General features: G+C 47.7%; 1 protein-coding gene and 1 pseudogene across 1 annotated transcript in view; both read left to right on the forward strand.

Moving 5' to 3' along the window:
- Window positions 1-14,334, forward strand: part of TRIM26 (tripartite motif containing 26) — a 100,829-nt gene that overhangs the window by 1,683 nt on the left and 84,812 nt on the right. The gene's annotated exons all lie outside the window — the stretch shown is intronic.
- Window positions 1,904-14,334, forward strand: part of LOC118679486 — a 52,673-nt pseudogene continuing 40,242 nt past the window's right edge.

Consider the following 14,334-nt stretch of genomic DNA (forward strand, 5'->3'; position numbering starts at 1 on the left):
TGAAGGCTGTAGTGAACATCCTTGTACATATATCTTTCCCCCTCAGTTTTGAGATATAATTGACATACAATGTTTTAGTAGCTTAAGGCGTGCAACATAATGATTTGATATATTTGCAAAGGTATGTTTAGATTGTCATGCCATCCTATCTAATAAAAGAGAAACATGGTAATTGTGTACGACCGCTACCCTTCCCATTGGCTAATCAGGGCAATATGCAAATTAACTGCCAGCCAAGATGGCGGCGGGCAGCCAGGCAGCTTAAAACTAACATGAGGCTTGCTTGCTTCAGTGACGGAGGACTCCAACGTTCCCCGCCTGCCGCTGCAGGCCTCTGAGCTGCAACTCTAAGCAACTATGTAACAAATATAGAAGCTAAACAAAACCCCAGAAACCTGCTTTAGTCCGCTGGGCTTCAGCCAGCAGGATCGCAACATTGTAAGCAAAGGCCAGAAACGTACTTTCAGCAGCAGAGGCCTAAAAGCTGGAGCCAAGCCTCAAAGCTAAAGCTGGCCCAGAATAAAAAAAGAAAAAAAGAGAAAAAAAGGAGCGGTTGGGAGCTTCAGTCACCCCCAGCCTGAAAACAGCCCTCAGCCCCTCACCCAGACTGGCCAGGCACCCCAGTGGGGACCCCCACCCTGAAGGGTGTGTGACCAGCTGCAAACAGCCATCATCCCCTCACCCAGGCTGGCCAGGCACCCCAGTGGGGACCCCCACCCTGATCCAGGACACCCTTCAGGGCAAAACAGCCAGCACCCACCCATGCACCAGGCCTCTACCCTATATAGTAAAAGGGTAATATGCCTCCCAGCACCGGGATCAGCGGAGCTGCGAGGCCTCCCGGCACCGGGATTAGTGTGACGGGGCAGCGCCCAAACCCCCTGATCGCCCTGCGGCTCTGTGTGTGACGGGGCGGGGCTACAACCTCCCTATCCGCCCTGCTCTGTTCGTGACAGGGGAAGGCACCCCAACCTTCTGATCAGCCCTGCTCTGTGCATGACAGGGGGGAGCTCCCGAACCCCCTGATCGCCCTGCGGCTCTGTGTGTGACAGGGTGCGGCGCCCCAACCCCCTGATCGACCCTGCTCTGTGTGTGACAGGGTGCGGTGCCCCAACCCCTCCCCCCCCCCCCCCCACGGGCCCTGCTCTGTGACGGGGTAGAGCCATAACCTCCCCATCGGCCCAGCCCTGAGTGTGAGAGTGGCGGCGCCCCAACCCCCTGATTGGCCCTGCTCTGTGGGTGATAGAGGGCGGCGCCCCAAGCCCCTGATCCGCCCTGCTCGTGCCTGACAGGGGGGAGCTCCCCAATCCCCTGATGGGCCCTGCTCTGTGCGTGACAGGGTACGGAGTCCCAACCCCCCTGATGGGCCCTGCTCTGTGCGTGACGGGGTGGTGCCGCAACCTCCCCATCGACCCTGCCTTGAGTGTGACAGGGGGCGGTGTCCCAACCCCCCAATCAGCCCTACCCTGAGTGTGACTGAGGGTGGCATTGCAACCTCCCGATCCACCCTGCTCTGTGCATGACGGGGGCGGCGCCCCAACGCCCCAATCGGACCTGCTCTGAGCCTGACCAGGGGCTGCACCTAGGGATTGGGACTGCCCTCTGCCACCCGGGAACAGGCCTAAGCCAGCAGGTCATTATCTCCCGAGGGGTCCCAGACTGCGGAGAGGGCACAGGCCGGCTGAGGGGCCTCCCCTCCCCCCCGAGTGCACAAATTTTTGTGCACTGGGCCTCTAGTCTTATATAATAAAAGCCTAATATGCAAATTGTTTGACCGGTGTTTGACTGGGAACTCGACTGCTTGCTATGATGTGTGCTGACCACCAGGGGGTGGCACGGAACATGGCGGGTGTTGGCAACACAGTGCTGGCAACGGGTGGCATTGGAGGTGCTTCTAACCCCCATGGGCCCTGACGAGAGCGGGACCATGGTGGATGGTGGGGCAAGTGAGTGGGTGACACCAAGCCAAGGCGGGTAAGCAGGGGCCTGATCGCCCCACCAATTGCCCTGCAGATAGCAACTAGCAGCGGCAACCGGGGTTAGGGCTGCTGCCCAGCTCCCAGGCACTGAGAGAGCCTGGCAGGGGGCCCGGCCCTGACCAATCGCCCCAAAGACAATGATCAGTGGCCAGCAGGCCCTGATCACTCAATCAGGGTGGGGCCCCAGGCTGGGACGGGGAGCTGGGGTTGGGTGGTGGCAACCAACCTCCTGCAGCACCCAGACGGGGGCCTGCTACCTGAGGGCAGGGGTGATGGGGATGGAAGTGCAGTGAGAATGAGGGGGGTCTGCCAAGCTCGCTCTCACTCCCCCTGCTACCTTCCCCTGGGATGCCAGGGCTCGTGTGCCAAGGAAGCCCCCATGTTCAGGTGCCGGGCACCTGCAAGGATCCAGCCCTGCACCCATGTGGCCTCTTCCGGGTGAGTTGGGCTGCAGCCACTGGGACCACAGGGGCTGGTCGGGCTCCCCATGGGTTGCCACAGGTGAGGGTCTGTGAGGCTGACCAGGAGAGAGTGTGCTGCCTGCCTGGCTTCTGTATGGCGCCACTGGGCAGCCCAGAGGCCCAAGCTGCACTCTGGCTTACAGCGTCTGGCCATGCTCACCACATCTGCGCATGGAGACTTGGGCACCGTGACTCAGGCAGAAGGGGGTGCGTGGGGGTCGAGGGGCCCAGAGGTCAGCTAGGACCTGCCTTTCCATGCCAGACACTCATGCTTCGATCGCCAGCCAGGCCTAGGTACCGCACCCATGCATGAATTTCATGCACTGGGCCTCTAGTAAAGTAATAAGATAGATTTCTGGAAGTTGGGCTGCTGGATCAAAAGGCATGGACATTTAAACGTCTAATAGAGTCTTCCCATAAGGTTGAACCTATTTATGCCTGCACCAGCATGTTATGAGATAGTCTATCCCTACCACGGAGCCAGTGTTGATATTTCAAGTGTAAAAAATTTTGTGAATATTTTTCATTTAACGTTTTTAATGATTGCCTAACTTATGTTGCAGGTACCATACATTTTTCAGCCTTTTATCAGCAGATGGCATTTATTAATTTATTGAATGTTTCTTAGTTTCCTTTTTTAATTTTTGCTGCTGCATAAATAGTGTTACAATACAGATTCTCTGAACATATGTCAATACGTATAGTGGATTTCTTACTCTGAGAATGGTTCCTTTGTTGAAGGGTGTTCTATAGCGTTAATTTTAATGGGTATTGCGATGTTGGTTTTTCAGGAGCCTGTTATTTTTCCCACATCCCCGACAGTATCATCTGTGTTGGCCACCCCCCCAACCAGTAAAGAGATGTCTTAGTCACTTAAATTGCATTTCCTCTTAGTAATTTAGAGTATCTTTTTGTTCTTTGTTTGTCACTGGGATTTGTTTTTCTGTGCATTTCCAATCCTGCTCTTTGCCTGCTTTTCCTATTGGGTTGTTTGTCTTTTTATCTATTTGTACGTACACATGTACATGTGACAAGTTGTCCTCATTAAGAAATCCATCCAGCCGGAACCAGTTTGGCTCAGTGGATAGAGCGTCGGCCTGCGGACTGAAAGGTCCCAGGTTCGATTCCGGTCAAGGGCATGTACCTGGGTTGCGGGCACATCCCCAGTAGGAGATGTGCAGGAGGCAGCTGATCTATGTTTCTCTCTCATCGATGTTTCTAACTCTCTATCTCTCTCCCCCTTCCTCTCTGTAAAAAATCAATAAAATATATTAAAAAAAAAAAAAAAGAAATCCATCCTGATCCTCAGATTCTAATTTACTTTCCTAGGTTCTCGTATAGTATTTTTTATTTTTAAATTTAACTCTTTGTCTTTTATTTATTTATTTATTTTTTAAAATAATTTTTATTGCTTGAAGTATTACAAAGAGTATTACATATGTCTCCTTTTTTCCCCCCCTTGACATTCCCCTGGCCCCTACCCCCTAGTATCTTGTGTCCATTGGTTATTCTTATATGCATGCATATAAGTCCTTTGGTTGATCTCTTAACCCCCCCCCCACCCAAACCCTCCCCAGGGTTCCCACTGTAGTTTGACAGTCTGTTCAATGCTGTTTTGCCTCTACCCCTGTTCATCAGTCTATACTGGTCCCCATTATCTGTCCCAACCTCACTGGAGTCGTCCTGACCTCACCGGAGCCGTCCCGACCTCACCGGAGCCGTTCCGACCTTGCCGGGGCCGTTTCAACCTCACCGGGGCCGTCTCAACCTCACCAGGGCCGTCCCGACCTCACCAGGGCTGTTTCAACCTCACCGGGGCCGTCTCAACCCTTCCGGGGGCATCCTGACCTCACTGGGGCTGTATCGGCCTCACTAGGGCCGTCCCGACCTCACTGGGGCGGTTTCAACCCCACCGGGGCCGTTTCAACCTCACTGGGGCTGTCCCGACCTCGTCGGGGCTGTTTCAACCTCACCGGGGCTGTTTCGACCTCACTGGGGCCATCCCGACCTCTCCGGGGCCGTTTCAACCTCACCGGGGCTGTCTCGACCATTCCGGGGGCATCCCGACCTCACCGGGGCCGTCCCAGCCTCACCGAGGAAACACGAAGTTTGGCACTCTGTCCCCTGCTGGGCGGCTCCGCACCAGACAAAATCTCCAGGCTTTCCTGGTGGCTGAACATCCAGTACGCCTGCTCGGACTTCGCCCTCCACCAAGTGCACAGACTGCCCGTCTGCCGTCCCCCAGCGTCCCACGTGAGACTGGAACCGGTGGGCGTGCTTGTGTTCCTGCTGGTACAGTGGTTCCACATTGCCGGCCCAGGCAGGCCCGGCCCCAGCCTGCCTCGAACTTGACTCCGCCCCCCAAGTGCGTCCCTCCCGGATGTGAGGAGTTGAAATCTGTAGTTTGTTGGGTTGGGCTCTGTACTTGATGCCTCTGCACATCCTACTCAGTCTCAATGCTCTTCTTTCTTTCCTTCCAGTTGTAGAGCCTCCACTGGGCCAGCTTTCCCATGGTTCCGTATGATAGCTGTTTGTCCCACAGTTGGTAGCCTCGATGTTGTTGTGGGAGGCAGCACGCACTGGTCTCTTCCTTACTCCACCATCTTGGTTCTCCTGGGTCTGCTTCTTGAGCGTGTCTCCCATGGGTGGGAGGAGTTGAAGTCTGCAATTTGTTGTGCTAGGCTGCAAAAGCGCAGGTGGGTCTTTTTGTGCACCTTGGATGGGGATGTAAATTGATTAGGGCTGGGTCTCAGGGAGTCGCCAGGGCGGAGCAAATAGCAATGGCGGCGTCTCCACGGCTCCTCGCCTCTCCGGGACACCGGGGCTTCACGTCCCCCAGTGCCAGCAAGCAGCCGTGCGATAGAGCCTCCCTCGCTTTCTGACGGCTGCAAGGCTGTGCCCTCTCTCCCCATAGGGTCTGGTGGCTCATGATCCCGCTCGAACCAGCTCAGTGGATTCGAGAGTTTGTAAAAGCGGAGGCGTTTCCTCTTGTGCCTCTGGCACAGCCTGGATGGGGTTGTAAATTGAGTAGGGCGGGGTCTCAGGAAGCCGCCAGGGCGGGGCAAACAGCAATGGCAATGTTTCCGCGGAGGCTCCTCACCTCTCCGGGACACCGGGACTTCGAGTCCCCCAGTGCCGGTGAGCAGCCGCGTGCCAGAGCCTCCCTGCTCTCCGACCGCTGCAGGGCTGTGCCGCCTCTCCCCGTGGGGCCTGGGGCCTCAGAGACCCGCCCGGAGCAAGCCCAGAGGATTCGAGGGTTCGTAACCGCTTCCGAACGAAAAAAAAAACGTGCATCCAGTTGCAGCCCGCCTGGAGCGTGACTGTGTACCTCTGTCTTTGGCGCCTCTGTAGCTCCTACTCAGTCTCACTGCGCTTCTTTCTTTCCTTCCAGTTGTAGAGTTTCCACTGGGCCAACTTCCCCATGGTTCTGAATGGTGGTTGTTTGTCTTACAGTTGGTAGTTTCAATGATGTTGTGGGAGGCAGCACGCACAGGTCTACTCCCTACGCCGCCATCTCTCTTTATTTTTCCTTAGAGCGGTTCTGTCCATTAGAAATATAATGTAAACCACTCAAGTTTTTTATCTGTGGCTGCATTTTTAAAAAGTAAAAAAAAAATAGGTGAAATTTAATTTCACCAACTAAACCCATTCTATAAAAAAATATTTTTACATGTAATTAATTTTAAACAATTGTTAATGAGATATTTTATGTTCTTGTTTTTATACTAAGTCTTTGAAATTTGGTGTATACTTTACTTACATCACATCTCAGTTTAGACGAGGCATATTTTAGGTGCTTAGTGGCCACATGGGGCTCGTCGTTACTGTACTGAACAGGATGCATTAGATGGATTAGGGCAGTGGTTCTCAACCTTCCTAAGGCCGCGACCCTTTAATACAGTTCCTCATGTTGTGGTGACCCCCAATTTCATTGTTACAAACTGAACATAATTAAAGCACAGTGATTAATCACAAAAACAATATGTAGTTATATATGTGTTTTCCGATGGTCTTAGGCGACCCCTGTGAAAGGGTCGTTCGACCCCCAAAGTGGTCGCAACCCACAGGTTGAGAATGCTGGATTAGGTGAATGAGAAATTCCTGTCATGTGTGAAATTCCTTCATAGTTAGATCTATTTCTGGATTTTTGATTCTGTACTCTAATCCTCTCATCTACAGGGTGTCCCCAAAACATGTATACACATTTTAACAGCTGGTAGCTCAATTGATGTTTCTTTCTTTTCAGCCAGACTAAGCTTTGAATAAAGGAAATTCATCCTGAAATGCTACTAGAAGTTTGAAAATACAGTTGAAGTATAAACACTGCCTTTATAATTATTAAAAGTGTGTATACCCAGGGTGTCTCCCCAAAAATGTATACACACTTTAACAGCTGATGACTCACTATAGATTCAATACAATTCCTATTAAAATACCAACGGCATATTTCACAGATCTAGAACAAACGCTCCAAAAATTTATATGGAAACAATAAAAGACCTTGGATAGCCACAGCAGTCTTGAGAAAGAAGAACAAAGTTGGAGGAATCACAATACCAGATACCAAGTTATACTACAAAGCCACTGTACTCAAAAAAGCCTGGTACTGGCACAAGAACAGGCATTAGACTAATGGAACAGAACAGAGAATCCAGAAATCGATCCAAGCCATTCAACTCAATATTTGACAACGGAGGCAAGAGCATACAATGGAGTAAGGACAGTCTCTTCAATAAATGGTGTTGGGAAATTGGACAGGTACATTGATCATAAGGAAAATGCTTTTAGCTTTTTCCAGTTGAGTATCATGTTAGCTGTGGGCTTGTCACATATGCTTTTTATCATGTTGAGGTAAGTCCCCGCTATTTCAGCTTTGCTGAGAGTTTTTATCATAAACGGATGTTGGATTAAAAAAATGTTTTTATTAGTTTTAGAGAGAGGAAGGGAGAGAGATAGAAACATCAATGATAAGAGAGAATCATGGATCAGCTCCCTACTGGGAATCAAGTCTGCAACCTGGGCATGTGTCCTGACCGGGAATTGACCTGTGACCTTCTGGTTCATGGGTTGACAACCAACTACTGAGCAAAACCAGCCAGATTGATGCTAGATTTTGTTGAATGCTTTTTCTGCATCTATTGATATGATCACATGATTTTCACCCATCATTTTTAAATGTGGTGTATCATGTTATTTGATTTGTGGATATTGAACTAATCTCAGGAATAAATCTCAGGAATAAATCCCACTTGACCGTGGTTTGTGATCTTTTTAACATATTACTGGATTCAATTTACTAATATTTGAGGATTTTTGCATCTGTTCATCAGGCTTTTGGTCTATAGCAGTGGTCGGCAAACCTCGGCTCGCGAGCCACATGCAGCTCTTTGGCCCCTTGAGTGTGGCTCTTCCACAAAATACCACGTGCGGGCGCGCATGTACAGTGCGATTGAAACTTCGTGGCCCATGCACAGAAGTCGGTTTTTGGCCTGGGCGAGTCTATTTTGAAGAAGTGGCGTTAGAAAAAGTGGGGCGTGTCAAGTCGGTCGGCGACAGGAGATGCGGCGCAGGCAGGCGGGCTGCGGGATACGCAGCATGTAGGAGGTGCGTGTGATTCATGCACGAGTTGAGTGAGCCAGTCAGTCAGCAGTCTCATTGTGCAGTGGTTAGTGCTATTCGTGTCCGCATATCGCACGCGGTTGACAAAAGATAGACGAAACAAGTATACAAGATGAGTGTGGATGGGAGAGTTGGAAGGGGTCAACCTCAGCAAACATACCTCAATCGGATTGAGGTCGTTTTTAGCAAAGGCCAGCTTAGGAGTACCCTAATTAAAGTTAATAACAATGTACCTACCTATATAGTTTAAGTTTAAAAAATTTGGCTCTCAAAAGAAATTTCAATCATTGTACTGTTGATATTTGGCTCTGTTGACTAACGAGTTTGCCGAATAAGGGTAAAGCTGGTCTCATAAAATGAGCTTGGGAGTCTTCCCTCAATTTTTTGGAGTATGAGGATAGGTATTCTTTGAATGTTTGGTAAAATTCACCTGTGACATCATTCAGTCCTGGACTTCTGTTTATTCGGAGTTTTTTGATTACTGATTTGATTTTATTAGTAGTATTAGTCTGTTCAGATTTTCTGTTTCTTTTTTACTAAGTTTTGGAAGGCTGTATATTTCTAAAAATTTATCCATCTTCCAGATCATCTAATTTATTGGTATGTAATTATTCATAGTATTTTTTAAACATATTCTTTTTTTTTAAATAGGTAATTTAAAATTTTATTTTTTATATATATTTTTATTAATTTCAGAGAAGGGAGAGGGAGAGAGAGATGGAAACATCAGTGATGAGAGAGAATCATTGATCGGCTGCTGCCTCCTGCAAATTCCCTACTGGGGACTGAGCACACAACCTGGGCATGGGCCCTTGACTGAATTCGAACCCAGGATCCTTTAGTCCTCAGGGTGATGCTCTATCCACTGAGCAAAACTGGCTAGGGCTGTACGTACTCTTTTTTTGAAATATGTTTGCATTGATTTTAGAGAGAGAGGAAGGGAGAGAGAGAGAAACATTGATATGAGAGAGAAACATCAATTTCTGCATCCCATATACATCCCTTCTGGGGATAGAATTACAACCTGAATTGAACTGGTGACCTTTTGGTGCATGGAACTGTGCTCAACCAAGTGAGCCATACCAGCCAGACTCGTAGTATTTATATATGTAAAAGGCTAGCACGCTAAGTGTCCTTCCCACCGTCCGGCTGGTCGCCATGACGTGCACTGACCACCGGGGGCAGATGCTCAACACAGAAGCTGCTGTGATGTGCACAGAGAAACGGCACTGCGGACCTGGCGCTGACAAAGCATCACTGGGCATATCCCAAGTGGGACACAGGCTCTGCCACCACCCCGAGCAACACCCCACCAAATCGCAGCCAACACTGCCGAGACCCTGTGGTGCAGAATGCAACCCACAGCCCAGCCCAGAAATGGTCACTGTGGGCGCCGGGTAATGACGTCACATAGCAACGCCCAGCTTCCTCTTCCTAGTGACGACTAGCCTCTTTGCGGTTTCTTCAGCCCGAGAACACAGGTGGAAACATGTTACACTTTAACCAGGTGTCTGTGAAGCGTTTTCCTGTGCCTCATCTCATTTGATCCTCACAGAAGTCCTGGTTTAGGTAGATAGGAGGTTCGGTGGAATCCTATTTTCTTTTCATTATCCGGAAAATGGAGATTTAGAAAGCTTAGAAATTTGACCCGACTGAAAAGAAGTCAGAAATGATGGACCTTGCCCTAGCCCAGTGGTCGGCAAACTGCGGCTCGCGAGCCACATGCGGCTCTTTGGCCCCTTGAGTGTGGTTCTTCCACAAAATACCACGTGCGGGTACGTATGTACAGTGCAATTGAAACTTCATGGCCCATGCAACCAAGGGCACATGCCCGGGTTGTGGGCTCGATCCCCAGTGGGGGGTGTGCAGAAGGCAGCCGATCGATGATTCTCTCTCATCATTGATGTTTCTCTATCTCCCTCTCCCTTCCTCTCTGAAATCAATAAAGAAATATATTTAAAAAAGAAAAGAAATGGTGGACCTTGAAATTACCTGAAAGAGAAGTTGGGGTGCTTCACTGGGCTGGAAAAAGTTTCAATCATAAAGCAGGTCTAATTAAGCAAGTTTATCCTATCTAATAAAAGAGTAATATGCAAATTAACCATCACTCTGCGACAAAGGTGGCGGCACCCATAGCGGCTAGGGCAGGACGCTGGCAGCGTCACCCTGGCAACGTGAGCCCAGCAGGTATTGCCTTGGCGACCGGCGAGCAGGCAAGCGCCCACAGCAGGCAGCATCCAGTAGGGCCTGCTTGCGGGTTGCCGCGGGGACCCACAATCAGGCAAGTGCGGCCTGCGGGCAGCACCCTTCCCTGGCCGCAGCTCAAGGGAGAGAACAACAAGCAGGCGAGGCCAGGAGCCTGAGAGATCAATACAGAGGGGTGCCTGCTCCAAGCCTCTGCGGTGTGGCTGGGGGCAGGCCCCCAGTGGACGGACACACACACACACACACACACACACACACACACACACGGCGCCTGCTCCAAGCCTCTGCTGCCAGACTGTGGCTGTCAGTAGGACATCCACTGACGGCTCCCAGACTGTGAGAGGGAGCAGGCTGGGCTGAGGGACTCCCCAACCCCCAGTGCATGAATTTCGTGCACCGGGCCTCTAGTTCTATATATATAAAAGGCTAAGTTGACTCATGCATGCACGATATATATGAAGCTCTTGCTGGTGCCAATTGAATGCGTGTGTTTCGATCTGTCATTGTCGATCATGAATTAGGTTGACACTTCTATTATAGAGAGCGAATAGTGATATTAAAATATTTCTTCTAATTAATTTCCTTTCAATGTGCACGAATTTGTGCACTGGGCCACTAGTTTTCTTATAATCTTTTGTATTCCAGTGATGTCACTTCTGTTTCATTTCTGATTTTATTTATTTGGATCCTCTTTTTTTTCTTTATGAGTCTGGGTAAAGTTTTATCGATTTTATCTTTTTAAAGACCAGGTCTTGGTTTTATTGATTTTTTGTATTATTTTTTTAGACTTTTGTTTATTTCTATGCTGATCTTGATTATTTCCTTCCTTCTACTCACTTTGGCTTTGTTTGTTTTTGTTCTTCTAGTTCCTTTAGGTGTAAGTTTATTTATTTCAGATTTTTCTTGAGGTAGGCCTGTGTTGCTAAGAAGTTCCCTCTTAGAACTGCTTTTGCTTTGTCTCACAGATTTGGGGTCATTGTATTTTCATTTTATTGTTTCAAGGTATCATTTGATTTCTTCTTTGATTTCGTTGTTAACCCATTCATTGTTTCATAGTGTGTCATTTAGCCTCCATGTATTTGTGAGTTTTTCAGTTTCCTTCATGTACTTGATTTCTAATTTCATACTATTGTAATTAGAGACAATACTTGATACAATTTCATTCTTAAATTTATTGAAACTTCTTTTGTGGCGATTTGAGGCCTTTTTTGGTTCCATATAAATTGTTGGAGTATTTGTTCTAGATTTGTGAAATATGCCCTTGGTATTTTAAAAGGGATTGCATTGATTCTGTAGATTGCCTTGGGTAGTGTGGATATTTTAATGATGTTGATTCTAGCAGTCCGTGAACATGGTATATCCTTCCACTTATTTATATCTTCCTCTATTTTTTCAACGTCCTGTAGTTTTCTGAATACAGCTCTTTTATCTCCTGGGTTAAGTTTATTCCTAAGTATCTTAATTTTTTTGTTGCAATGTAAAGCAGGTCCCTTTGGAGTCACTTCCTTTTGTTCAACAGGACTCAGGTGAAAAACCATATCATATGCTGTAAGTTAAGAAACAGGCTGCCTGGGAAATTTTCAATTTAGTGTTAGCAAGTAAAGAGAAGACATGAGTCCCATTCCTTCTATTATTCTGTAGTGGAGAAAACTGGGCACCCTATGGACATGCAGGGTGGGGTATGTGGCATTGGAGGATCCTGCCTCATATTCACTCTGAGTAGCCTTTTTGATGAGGAGACACAAACTGCTTAAGCACCAAACATTCTGTGTTGGGGTGTCAGCTATTTGCTGTGTGGTAAGCAGACTTCTCCAGTGGCTCCCAGTGATTCTTACACTGGTATAAACACTCTTGTGAAATCCCCTCCCCTTGAGTTTGGGATGGATCCAGTGACTTGCTTCTTTGGGGGAAAAAAAAATTTTTTTTATTGATTTCAGAGAGAAAAGGAGGAGAGAGAAATAGAAACATCAATGATAAGAGAGAATCATTGATTGGTTGCCTTCTGCACCTTCCACACAGGCCAGAACCCACAACCGGGCCTGTGCCCTAACCTGGAATCAAACCGTGACCTCCTGGTTCATAGGTTGATACTCAACCACTCAGCCACACTGCCTGCACTAGTGACTTGCTTCTAACCAATAGAATATGGCATAGGTGAAAGGATATCACATCCATGAGGATGTTATCAAAATCTCTTTCTTCTTGGAAGAGACTCTCCTTCACTGTCTTTGAGGAAGCGGGTGGCCCACATGGTAGAAAACTGAGTGGTGTCTCCTGTCCAACTGCCCTTGAGGATCTGAGGCCCTCAGGCCAATAGCCCCCCCCCCCCCCCCCAGGAACTGGATCCTGTCAACAAATGTGTAAGTCAGGTTGGCAGTAGCTCCTGTCCTAGTTGAGCCTTCAGATCCAGCTCTGGTTGCATACTTGTGTATAGCCTGAGGCAGACAGTTCAGTGGCTATGCTTGGACTGCTGGCCCACAGTGCTGTGAGGTGATAAGTGTGTGTTGTTAAACCTTATTTTGGGTTAATTGCTTCTTTATTTTTCCCAGTGAGCCATTCTAATACTTCTGAGGTTTCATAGCACCCCACAGCCAAAGGGCATGCTCAGAGCCACCATCAATTGATGGGGAGGAGAACCTGTATTTCACTACTGTACATGTATGTTACTATTGAAAACTTCCCACAGAATTAATGGAGATGATTTTTTTTACTGCTTTGCTTATCTAAACAGGTCTTACTAATCCAAACCCCTGTCCAGGCTGCTGTAATTCTCTAAGGGAGAGATAATTACTAAAGTTGGTGATGGGATCATTTTACTATCTTTAATTTTTTCATATATGAAACTTTACATGCTAGTAGTATTATATGCTTGTTTACACCACTATCCAAAAGTAGTGCATTCCTATGAAACCTTTTATAAGCTGAAATGGTGTCGTGAAGTTTCCCTACTTCCTCAAAGGTCATCTATGCCACTTCACTTTAAAAAAGAATGTTTTTATTGTCTGGCTGGTGTGATTCAGTGGTTGACTGTCAACTCATAAACCAGGAGGTCATGATTTGATTTCTGGTCAGGGCACATGCCCAGGGTTCAGACTCAATCCCCAGTGGGGGCTGTGTAGGAGGCAGCCAGTCAATGATTCTTTTCATTGATGTTTCTGTCTCTCTCCCTCTCCATCTCTGAAATAAATTAAAACATTTTATATATATATATATTGTTTAGTTCAAAGAGAGAAAGAAGGAGAGAGATAGAAACATCAATAGGCTGCCTCCTGTATGCCCACTACTGGGGATCAAGCCCACAACTCAGGCATAAGCCCTGACTGGGAATTGAACTGGTGACTTTTGGTTCCTGGGTTGATGCTCAACCACTGAGCCACACAGACCAGGCTGCCACTTCACTTTTATGAAAGATCTACATTTGTACCTGTTTTTTGCTAGCCTAAGAAAAATGAAGAGGATGTTTGCTTTTATGGAAAACACCATACTAATGTAGGTACAATGGAGAAACTTTCAGAAAATGGAGGATACCTATAGAAAATTAACCAAAAATAAACTACCTAACAATAGAATGATGGTCAAATAAATTATGATACATGCATAAGAAACACTCTAGCATTGGGCATGTTGTGTTGTCAGTGCTCAGCCAAAGGATAAGGACACATCAAGGACACAGGAGCCAACCTGGAAGTGTTCAGTGGCCAAAGGTGGGACATGGATAGTTCATTTACTCCCCTCATATAAACATATGTATGATAGGTATATAAATATCCTATATAATAAAATCCCAGCGACTGAGTGGCGGAATGACCAGAACGACTGATTGACCAGTCACTATGACACACACAGTGGAAGCGCCGCTTGGCTGACTGGGATGAGCGGCGCTCCCACAGAGGGTGGGTCCACAGCCACTTGGCTGACTGGGATGAGTGGTGCTCCCACAGCAGGCTGATCCCCGCAGGCCACATTCTCCACCAGTGCACAAATCCTGTGCACTGGGCCTCTAGTATATAAGTAAAATATGTATATAATTATGCATTTATACTAAGTACTTGTGATGGTTAATTATGTGC

Source organism: Myotis myotis, unplaced genomic scaffold (assembly GCF_014108235.1).
Source record: "Myotis myotis isolate mMyoMyo1 unplaced genomic scaffold, mMyoMyo1.p scaffold_m19_p_26, whole genome shotgun sequence".
Classification (NCBI taxonomy): domain Eukaryota; kingdom Metazoa; phylum Chordata; class Mammalia; order Chiroptera; family Vespertilionidae; genus Myotis; species Myotis myotis.